Here is a 12,028-nt window from a genome sequence, read left to right on the forward strand (position 1 = left end):
TCTGTAGTTAGTAATTTTTGGGGAAATTAAGTTTTTAGGTTTCAGATAGTCTTGTCTATAAACAAGTCTGAAAGATAAAAACCATAGCAAATACGGGGTATTTGATGCAAGCAATCACAGACTTTTGGTAATCTGTTTTCTAAAATTACAGAACAAGAATGAAAATCCTGTGGTGATTCTGTTTAAACAGTTTTATCTTCTGACTCTTTCCATCCTGCCAATACATTTTGCTTTTATCTAGGACAACTGCAATTGTAAGTGACACTCGCTACCATGGGGTTTGTGCTGCCAGGTCACTCAGAGTGCATTTGGAGGCCACCATGGTGAGCACACCATAAAAGTAAGGGAGAAATGTATGTATTGTGTGTTATATCCAAAGGCTATCTATCTCAGAAGCACCAGACTTTTCTAAAGGGTAGAAGGTTTCTCATCTTATTTCTAATAGTAGATGGGGTTAAGAGATTCTGAATGTTGCTGCTCCCATCCATAAGTAATGTTTCCAACATTGTAGCTGTTGGATGCCAATTGTTCAGAGAAGTGGAAAGAAGTGTCTAAACTGCATTTTTCTATACTTTGCAACTTTTTGACACCATCAATTCACTGTGTGCTCCAGTCAGCTGAATCAAGAACAGATATAATCCCCAGAGACCTGGGAAAGACCTGCTTTCAGGAGGTTAGTAGATAGGCTATAGGCTTCATTGTCTGGGATGGAATCATCATGCTCTTGCTGCGGAACTAGACCAAAGACTCTGATATTTAGGGCAGTTTTAAAGCTTGTTCCAAGATTGTTTTCACAAGAAAAGGTTACCCTGTCAGAGCACAGCAGGGGAGATTGACCGCCCTTCTGAAGTCAGTATCATCAAGCCCAAGCTTTGTTCTGCCTCAGCTCTTAAATCAAGTTCCTCACAGAGGGGCAGAGAAACCCACTGCCAGCTTTATATGTAACAGGGAGGACAAAGACAAGACTCAGACTATCTAATGCTATTGAAGCTGGAAGTAATGGGCTTACACAACTGGAATTTGGGGGTAGGATTTGTCCAGCTAAATGTTGACAACTATATTTCTCTCTGCTGACTATAAAAGGAGCTCAGCATGACTAGCTCAGGCATAGATGTCTCAAGTTAAACGGGAGTAATCCTCCCTGCTTGCCAGAGCCCGATTTGTTTGCATACACAGAAAAGTCTTGTTCCCTTTGAGATACTCCAGGTATCCAAGACATCTACACAAGAGTTGCAGATGAGAGACAGAGGCTGTGGAAGAGGAACCTCTTGTGAAAAGAGAGGTGGAGGTATGGTGGGTATCAGGCATCTCAAATGGCAGTCAGTAGACACTTCGGTATGGACATTTATGTAGGGTGGTCCAGAAGACTTTAAAAACCTAAGTTTTTTATAAACCTGAGTCTCAGAACAGGGTGCTCTTGTTAGCTTGAGAGTTTCCTAGGTGTTGGCCCTTGGGTATTTAAAGAAATGGAAACACCTGTATAATTCATGTGGGAAAATGCTTTCCTTCCCTCTTTGGAAATGGTCATTTGTGTAAACAAGCTCGCAAATGTTGTTGGCCAAGAAGGGTTTCAGGCCAAAGGAGCCTGACCCTTATATAACACGTGAGAAAATGCTCAGCCATGGATACACATGGCTGCTTTAAGCTTTCTACATCTAGCAGTCATTGGACAAAATACAGAAATAAACCCAAATGCAGAGAGAGCATAAATCAGCATCATAAAAAATAGTAATGATGAATGATGATACATCAAGATGTACTGGGAGACTGAATAAAAGATCAAGAGCAAATGCATTTATTTACTTTTTATAGCATGTCACTATTTTATTTTCCTCTTGTTACCCCTACATGTAGGATGTGCTACATAGAGCAGACTTAACCACCTGTTCAGTAGAGAAATTAAATGCTTTATAAAAGCATTTTCCATTTCTTCCCTTTAGTGTCCACCAGTGGATGTTCTCTCTGGCCCCAGAAGCAGCTGGTGTAACTCAAATAGCTCATAAAAAGTGCCTTGTGATCCTTTCTGTTGTGTACATGGCACTTTAACCTGTTTGCTCTTGGACTTTCTCCTCTAACAACTTCCCTCAAAAACAAGTCTCTTTGTACTTGGGAGGGAGATTTGTGTGTTGTCAGAGAGGAAGATTTAAATTGGGCACAGCATCATAAGCACAACACTTGCAAATCTCTCCAGTTTTAGGCAGTAGGAAAATGAGTTCCTAGCATTTGCTAGTACTTCTCCAGACAAGGGTGTTCATTAAACAATGTTAATGTTTTTCTTCTCTTAAAAGCCAAGCTATGGTATGAGGCAGTCTTGTGTTTAGCAGTTGCTCACTGACTAAAAATCCTATGGCAACCAATAAATGGAAGCCAAAAAATGTTGCAATATTATTTTAGAGGACTCGTCTGCTTATTTTTACAGTTAGCCTTGCATAACCTTCTACATTTTTGGACTCTGCCTTATGTAGAATATTTCTTAAAGTTTCCATTTATTTCAATTGTGCACTGCACATTAGGAAAACTCCTTAAAGAATTAGAAAAAATGAGTCACAAATACTTTCCCTTTATGATGTTATCCTGCCCTTCTAGAACCCATTTATGTACTGCCCTTACATAATATTTATTTGGTGTTACAGTTTTGCTAAGCATCTTACACTAATTTCTTTAATATGAAAAGCAAAAATGAAAACAGTGTCATGATGGTAGCTTGAAATGTGTTTGCTTCCTAGGATTTAAACATGTGGACACAACAAACGATATCTGGCTTCCAGCTGAAGACCAGAACTGGATTTCAGCTTGAGCAATCACATACCAATCTCAAGAGTGTGTAGGGTTTGAGATGGTCTTCTTTTTTTCTTTTTTTTTCAGGGTGGTTGTGGGGATGAATCTTTATAAGCAATGAAAAGCAGTTCAGTGTTAGGTTTAAAATGAAGTGTGAAAAAATCCATTCAGTATCAGTGCAGCTCAAGTGTTTGGTGCATGCACATCTCTGTGTTGCCCTGGCACAGCTAATCATTACCAGCAGAATATCAAAGACTAGATGTGTAAGATTTGGTCTTGATACATATAGTGCCCTAGAAATTGTATATATCACTCTTTCCTCCCACAAAAATAGCCTCAAAGTCCCTGCAGCCTGTTCCTCTGTGGCCAACAGTGTTGCAGTACGTGAATTCCTTCAAGCTGGTTGACTGGTTCATGCCTGATGTTGCAACCCCATCACCCATGACAAATTACACATGCAACTCTTGCAACATTGTATTCTGAGTAAATAAAGGCTTGGAAGTTTATCCCTGTCTTTCTTCAGCAAACAGGATCTTAAGTAGGATGGAAATGAACAGGTTTGTGTGCTGCCATGTGAGCATGAGGCTGTGTGTGCACCTGTATAAATGAACAGTCCTGAATGGAGAGGGATGGGCATGCACCATTCTGCTTCTGTACACCAAGCTGGGTAAGAAGCTAAACCAGGAAATTATGGCATGTTCCTCAGCTGCTTCAGAGCAGCATAGCTTATCTCTCCAGCAAGAGGAGCTGGGAAAGTTTTGTTGCTTCTGTAGGCTGGAGATTTCCAACAAGCAGCACTGTAAGCTGGAAAGGGAGGGAGCTGATGGGACAGCAATATCCTGGCCTCCACCTCTCCAGGAAATCCATACAGATATACAGGTTTTGTAATTGAAAATTTGTGTCACCTTGTGCATATATAGAAGAATAACAGGGAAAGCATCCAGCTCAGTTTTTAGATTCTTTAAATACCCTCAGGTGGGTTTCAGCACACAGAACTTTAGGTTTCTGCAGGAAGGATGTCTCAGTTCCTGACATTTCATGGAGAACCAATCTGCCCAGCCTGTGGAGCCCAGAGAGTCATTTATGTCATCCCAAACCAGACACTGATATTTTATCAAATTAGTGGTGCCCTACACCCTTTGCCTGAGACCTATTTGATTTTTAAAACAGTGACCAAACATGTAGCTTAAACATAGAAGGCAAAGTTGTAGTCACCAGAAATCAGGAGAGCTGTATCCTACTTTTAGCCTGACACAAAGGCTAAGAAAATAAATGTAATAATTTACATTCCCATTGGTTTCCATGGGCCTTGAACAAGGATGTTAAAATTAAAAAATGAAAGAAGCATGTGTGCAAAAAGATATTTTTTACATTAAAAAGTATGCATTTAAAGATAATAAGGTAGAATATATCTAGTCATATACTAATCCTATTAAAATGTAAACTTGGGTTGCAAGTTCTTTGGGACAAGGACAGGAGGTTTTTTCTCTATGTTTGTATATAGCAGCATAATAAAGGATAGCCCTTCTAACTACTGAAGTAAAATGAATATATGAGAATGGTTGAATAGTTTTAGGATCAAGTACAATATGTCCTATCTTATGAGATAAGCAGCCTCCTGGTATTCTTCAGACAAGGCCTCTGCTCTTTTCTAATTGAATTCTCTGTGGATTTTTTGTACAAATTTTATCTATGAACTTTAGCTGCAACTGACCTAATATTGCAAAACCCATTTCTCACAGAACCTAAGCAGGTTTTAACCCAGCTTTTGAAAGGAAAGCAAAATATAATAATCTACTCCAGCAACTGGACTCAGAAAACAATCTATTAGGGGCAATTTTCCTTCCATTGTCTTTCTCTGATGAAAGGTCACATAAAAATCTCATAAACTGAGGTATTGTTTGTCATTTTAGATGCTCCCTGTATACCTTGGAAGATCAGTTCAAGAAAAACATACAGTATATTTTCTGAAGGCTTTCTTTAAAGCAATTAGATTTTTAGTTACATCAAACAGTGCATTACATGCTGTATAACTACACTACAGAGTAAGCAATCACATCAGATTTCTGAGATAAAAAAGAGATAGAAGTCTTTTTAAAGTTTAAATTTATAGGTTTGATAAGCATGATTTACTGTTTTATAAAACCAAACTGAGTAAGACAGTGTCAACAGTGATCCTTCTGATCTGCACTGATGTTTTGTATAGTCCTGTTTGGTTTATTGCCATTGTTAATTTTATGAATATATGATTTATTCTTTTATTTATTCTCAGTCCTGATAAGTACTGAAAATATTGCCAGGAACAAGGCTTTTGTGTTGATAGTCATACCCTTGAACTTCTGTTGGGAAGGTGCCTGTGCCACTCTAGTGAGCTGCCCACATCCATCTATCTCCAATGTTTGGACCTGATTTCAAGTACTCCAGAACAAGAATTCTCTCTTCAAGGGTCCTCAGGCTGCAGTCAGTCTGCAAAACCTCAGTTTGGGGTTCAAAGTATCTTCTCACCTGAATTCAGCACTGGCACACCCAGGTGGGCACCACTGTGTGAAGGGCTGTGGAGTTTAGGAGAGTCCTAAGAGGAGGTGCTGCAGGTTGGTTTTGCTACACACCCCCAACCCAGCCTTCAGATGGTTTCACACTAAAAGAAGTGTGGCAAGAGCAAACTCAGTATCTTTGTGAGGAGGAGGTATGCCCTCTTGTTCATAACCCAGTATGGTGTTTCTTGCAACAGGAATTGCTGCTGTAAAGGGATATTGTTGAAAATGATGTGTACTCAGTGCTTGCTGGAAGTCATTGCAACACAGATTTACTGATCTATTAATTATGGTAGGTTATTATAAGAAATTCCTCTTCCTTACTCAGAATGAACAGCCCTCATGAAGGGCAGGTTGTGAAACGGGAAGAGAAAGATTAATTTATTTTTTTTTAAAAGAGTGAAAATAGACAAAGAGAGAGGAATGCAGAGCCCTCTCTCATCCCTTCTCATCATTTGATACATTCCATGGTTCTTTTTTTGTTGCTACTCTGTCACTTGTCCCATCTCCCATTGCAATGCATAATTCCCAGTCAATGCATTCAAGTATTTAATACATTCACACAAATGTCTTTCCAGCTTGTTCTTTAGTGCTTTCTCCTCTCATATTCTAACAAAGGTTTTGTAGTTTTAGGGGTTTTTTTAAGACCTCATCTTCTGGGGTGTTTTCTTCTGCCCCCGATTTAAACTCTGTATTTACGTCTCTTATGATTGTACAGTGAAACTAAAATGACAGAAATGCAATAAAGTATTTTCAGATGTGGTTTTTTTTTCAAAGTTCAGAGTTTTTAAACAACCGGTGTGTTTTTTGGAGGCCTGACTTGTTTGTTATTTTTGGTGCTGAAGTTGAACCAAACTACAAAAGCCAAGAAATGTTGTAAGCACAGCTCTAACTACTGTGTTGTAATTTTATTTCATTCAGCTGCTGAGGGCTTATATGGCCACTGAAAGGAATGCAGTCCTGGCCAAGTACTTTTCCAGTGAAAAAATGTTAATTTGTTCCATGCCATCACCAATTTTTTGTGTACCTATGTTCAAAGTCAACTTTCACTGATCATCATCAGGTAAGATACAAAATGAAAGAGGAGGAAACTGAAGTTCTGTGGAATTTCTAGACTTCTCAGAAATCATGTTCTTTACGAGCAGTGAATATTAAATTTTGTGGTTTAGTGGTTTTTATAATATACATAATTGTTTTGCAACTCAGTATTCCTCTGCAAGATATCTCACATGTCAGAAATAAAAGATAATAAAACTAATGCACATTATCAGAGAAACTGATAAAACAGAAAAGCACTTAGATGGACATTTCACACCAGGAACCTTCAGGAGTAATGCTCTTTTGATCCTGTTTCTGACCTATGACATATTAGAGGTAGCTTACAAGTTCCAGACCTGTCTGAAGCTGAGTTTCAATATACAAAAAGTATTTTGTATAATTATTTTTTTATTAATTAGCTATTTTAAAAATATATAACATCTATCTAAATATTGCCTATAAATAATACCATATGGTGCATATTATATCTTAAAATGATGTAGTGTAATAAAATATATTTCTGTATTAGTGTAATTTGAAAATACTTGCATCTTTGAATCTATGCATTTATATATAGACAAAACCAAAGGCCATTCTGTGGTTTCTTCTTTTCAGCTAGGTAAGGAACAAATTCTCATGCTGCATGACAAAGGCCCATTTCACCAGGCTGCTCTGTCATCACTTTCATATAAACAGGGCTAAGCAGAACCACTAGTGACAAATGAGCAGGTTGCAGATGCCTCATTGCAGAGATTTTGCTTTCATTCTGAGAAGTTTCTTGGGCAGAATGAAGCTGATGGTGGCTGATGGTACCAATGCCTACAGGAAATAGGAAAAGTTTAGGTGGAAGGAATGCAGCAAACGGATTGAAAGAACTCAAATCTCCATAGTCATCCAGCATCTTCCTGATCTGAATCTATTAATTTTGCCCTTCCCTTCCCTTCCCTTCCCTTCCCTTCCCTTCCCTTCCCTTCCCTTCCCTTCCCTTCCCTTCCCTTCCCTTCCCTTCCCTTCCCTTCCCTTCCCTTCCCTTCCCTTCCCTTCCCTTCCCTTCCCTTCCCTTCCCTTCCCTTCCCTTCCCTTCCCTTCCCTTCCCTTCCCTTCCCTTCCCTTCCCTTCCCTTCCCTTCCCTTCCCTTCCCTTCCCTTCCCTTCCCTTCCCTTCCCTTCCCTTCCCTTCCCTTCCCTTCCCTTCCCTTCCCTTCCCTTCCCTTCCCTTCCCTTCCCTTCCCTTCCCTTCCCTTCCCTTCCCTTCCCTTCCCTTCCCTTCCCTTCCCTTCCCTTCCCTTCCCTTCCCTTCCCCTCCCCCCCGTCCTGTGAATGTCGCTGCAGCTCCTGAATCATGAATTGCAGAGTGCAGTGATTTGATTAAATAAATTATTATTTAAAAAAACCCTGTATTGTAGAGTTTCTCCCCTTCAAAATCCACAGTCTGAAAGGGAAATATCCCCTCTTCCACTCCCCACATGTTTGGAGAGTCACACAGAAACTGAAAAGAGTGGGCAATTTTGGATTTTCGTAATTGCCGCAAGGCAGTTGAGGCTTTAGGCTGTAGCACAACCACTATCCCCAACTCTTATTACATTCAATCACACTTGAATGCACTGTAGCAGAATTTCATTTAGATTTTGTAAGATTTGGCCTTTTGAAATCAGCATAAATTATAATGTTCCAGTCAATAGTTTGTCCAACAGACAGCAAGTCACTTGATTTTGTTTTAGCATGTCTCAATCTGTTAAACAATAGGGCTTTTTCTTTGCTGAAGTGGGACTGGTGTGCATTCAGGAAGAATAAGCTCATTCTAACAGCTTTTCTTTGCTTTTCTGTTTTAGAGAGAGAGAATTTGTAAATACACTGTATTAAATCATGTTTGGTAGCAACCTGTGAACCGTGCTGATAAAAGAAGAATTGACCCAAACTACTCAACCTCAGACTAATGAGATCAAAAGACATCAGGTAATTTTATTTTTTTTGTTTGGGTTGGGTTTCTTGTAGCTTATTTTTTCACAGCTATTTAAGGGTTTGTTTTGGGCTTTTTCCCCCCAAGAACATCTGTAAACAGGACTGTGAAATGCTGTGGGTCAGGGAATTCTTACATCATTTTTCTAGCTAAGAATGAACCAGAAATCCCACAAGAAGGATTCTTTTGATCTTTTCTGGACAATATAATTATGTGCTAACTTCTCTGTGTGGTTAAGTGAATAGGATGTTGCTAATTACTAATCACCATCAGGAAAGGGATTAAATATGAAACCATACATATCCAAGATACTTTCCAGGTGGAGGAAGAGGTTTGATGACTTTAGCCTTTTGCATATTGATTTTCTCAGTCTTGTTTCTCTTCACTATATTGCAGACCAGACATTGTAAGGAGCTGAAGGAGAAACTGTCTTTGGCACAAAGCTCCTTCTTAAATCAGCATAAACATATCCCAGCTATTCTAGATTAAAATTCTGATTTTAATCTAGATTCCTCTAGATTTGGGACTGATTCCTCTATTTTTGGGACTATTGCCTATTGCTTTCCATTTTGGGGTTCACATACCATGCTATTACAATCAGAAAAATTAATTTGCTAACATAAGCTAGAGGTATGTGTTCTGATTCTAACTCCTTGTCATTTCTAACCAGTTAGTTATTTTCTGAGAACTGTTTTGGTTGAATATCACAAGCAAATTTTTCAAACATTCATCAGTATTGAGAAAAACTAAGCCTAGGTTCTACATGGATTTCTTAAAAGCTCTGTGGTAAAAATTTTGGACCAGTTAAAGAGAATCAAAGCCCAAGCATTGACCTTGCTGGGACCAGATTTTCATTTGAGATGTTCTATAGGGCCACTGAATTTTTTTTCCTTCTAATTTCTAAATGAAATCCTAAAGATTTTAAAAAACTGTAAAAATCCTTACACAGTGATGTACATCAGTAATGTACACAGTAAGTTCAAAAGTAATGACCATCTGCTCTCTCAGGATTTGGCTCCTTATTGAGGAGGATTATAGGAATTAACCTTTTAGGTACTTTTTCAGGGGGAAAAAAAATAATGCTTTTTTTTGTTTGTTTGTTTGTTTGTTTCCTTGCTGTGTTTCTGCCTGGAGGCTGTATGTAACTCCCTTTGAATCCTGGGGTATGCATGTACATGGGGGGATGTGTCTGTCTTCAGGATACCATTCTCTTTAGTGGATATTGGGATATTTCATATCCAGCTTCATTTCATATTCTGCTTTCATTTGGAGTCATCCCACACTGTTAATTATGCCCATTTGGCAAACCAGAACCTTGGGTCTGGAGTTTCTGTGGTCTATAACAGTGTTTTGTGTTTCTTTTGTTTTGGTGGGCCTTTATTTTGTTGGGTTTTTTTTTCCTTTTTTGTTTTGTTTTGTTATTCTTGTTGCTTGCTTGCTTGATTTTGTTTGTTTGTGTTATTATTGTTGTAGTTGTTGTTTTGGTTTTCTTTCTTTTTAGAGAAGAAGAATGGATAAAAGAATGGTCCTGGTTTTTCCTCTCATTTCTGAAGGGAAATTAAATAACAGCACGGCTCTACATTATAGCCTTCCTTTCTGCTTAGCTTTAATTTTAGTCATCTTTTGCTGGTTCCTGTTATACCCAGTTCCTGAACTCTCAATACAATAAATGTTATTGTTCATGGGGAGAATGAGTTGCATAAATGTCAAGTCATCAACAATCAGCTGGCCAGTTGCCTGAAGCCTTTTTTGTTTTCTTCATGGGACATAACTACAAGTACTTATTCATACAAATGAGTCTTACACACCTAAGTAGGCCTATTGACAGTAGTGGTGAATTGAAGGTGGGAAAAAAACCAAGGTTCTGCAACATCTTTTAAATCTAGACTGAAGTTCTAGTTGTCACAAATCTTTAGCTGATGGCATAAATTTACTTGCTTTTGGCATTGTATGCCCCCCTATACAATTTTTATTTTTCAGAAAGGCAGAAGAAATCAAATTCAGAAGTAGCAAATTGTTTTGCAAGTAATTTCAAAAGCAAGGGATGATGTGTTTAGGGCAAAGATTTGGCTCTTGATATGCTTAGTAAAAATATAAAATTGAATCTGTCTCATGCCATTAGAATCTCACTGAATATTGATTTCACTGAAAGAACATACTAGTACAGAGAGATTTTTGTCTTACTTGATATACCAGACTCTTAAGTTCAAGACTGTGGAAGACAGACATGACAAATTTGACAATGACACCATCTAAAGAGAAGGAAGGAAGCTGAAAAGTAAAAACTAGTTATTAGAGAGCAATATAATGAGAGGGAACATTATACTTCATGCAGTAGCAGGAACAGGAATTAATATTAGTTTGTTCAATAATAAAAGATGAAACCTGTAGAAATTTGCAATACGTTTCAAGCAAACATTCAGATAGTCTCAAAATCAAGCTAAAAAGGGAGAAACCTACTTTGAACTTACTTAAAGTAGAAGTTTCAGGCAATAATTATTTATTGTAATTCAGCAAGATCATATCAGGGGAACCATCAGCTTGAAGTGACTGGTATCTGAGGAAGGGTCATGTGCAGACTTCTGAATTTACTATCATGAAGGTCTTCTGCCACTCCCACAGCAGTCACTACATGGCATGCTTCCCCACCTTGTTTAATATGCAGCATTTTCCTTTCTCCTCACCTAATATGAGTTCTTCTGGGCTGCAGGGTCCCTTTCTGGGGCCACCAAGCAAAACCTGTGCTCCTCACCTAAGGTGGGATTCAGTTACTTAAACACACATTTCTAGCACTGCCTGAGACACCTTGGGCTGGCCTGCCCAGCCTTCAGCTGCTGACTGAGAGAATGCAGGTGTTCTCTAAGATCAGTGTAAGGTCTCACAGCAGCATGTCTTGTGCACCTCAGGTGTCATTAAGATACTTGCTTAGGTCTCTGACAGTTTTACATGGGAGCTTGATATCTGGGCTACCAGTGAAGTTCAGAGAGCTTCATCTTGTTCTGGTCTCCTCCATGTGGTCCCTGACATGCCTCACAAAGCCTGTTGACATCTTCAGTTTTACTTCTCAGCCATTTATAGCCCCTCAGTTCAGCCCCACAGCCATGCCCCCAGGTTACCTGCTCAAGCAGCAAGCACCCCCCCATCAGCCCCCCAGTGCCCTGCAGGGTCTCTCTGTTCCAGCCCAGTGTAACTAGAGTGCTGGTGTTGGCTAATAGCTTGGCAAGTGCCAGTGACAGTCCTCAGTCACTGTCAGTGACTGTCTATTAGGGAAGGATGAGGATCTGCTGCTGAAAGGAAGATGATTGTTCTTTCTGTTGGAGTCCACCAAAATCTGTACAGGACACCACAGCAGATGGACAAGAAAATAACTCATGCAGGAATTCTGAAATGCCATGAGATATCTTTCTCTTCTCTAATACCTGTTCAATAATTCTGCCTTTCTGTTGTAAGGTCAGAATCCCTTGTCTGCAGTTTGTGAGTCAGTTTTACTGGTGACAACATGAAGTGTCTCTGCAGTAACTGGCACTATGTGAACTTTGAACAGAGGGTTTGTTTCCCAAAAGTTAATTTGGCATTTCCTCTTCTTGTCTGGTTGTGTTGCTTTGGTGTCTTAAAAAATTATATTTCTTCTTTTTTCTTCTCCTTGCAGCTGGAGCTGGTAGTTACTTCTCATAGAGGGGATTCTTTTCTCCCTTACATCCTCTTTCAAGGTGAATTTT

The 12,028-nt window shown here is 39.1% G+C and overlaps 1 long non-coding RNA gene across 1 annotated transcript; it reads left to right on the plus strand.

Moving 5' to 3' along the window:
* Nucleotides 1-6,241: 6,241 nt before the first annotated feature.
* LOC132325848 (uncharacterized) lies at nt 6,242-9,956 on the plus strand. Its single transcript, XR_009486047.1, has 3 exons — nt 6,242-6,375; nt 8,182-8,305; nt 9,811-9,956. It is a non-coding gene; the product is annotated as an uncharacterized LOC132325848 (long non-coding RNA).
* The last annotated feature ends 2,072 nt before the right edge of the window (nt 9,957-12,028 follow it).

The sequence above is a fragment of the Haemorhous mexicanus genome, chromosome 3 (genome assembly GCF_027477595.1).
Source record: "Haemorhous mexicanus isolate bHaeMex1 chromosome 3, bHaeMex1.pri, whole genome shotgun sequence".
In the NCBI taxonomy this organism is placed as follows: domain Eukaryota; kingdom Metazoa; phylum Chordata; class Aves; order Passeriformes; family Fringillidae; genus Haemorhous; species Haemorhous mexicanus.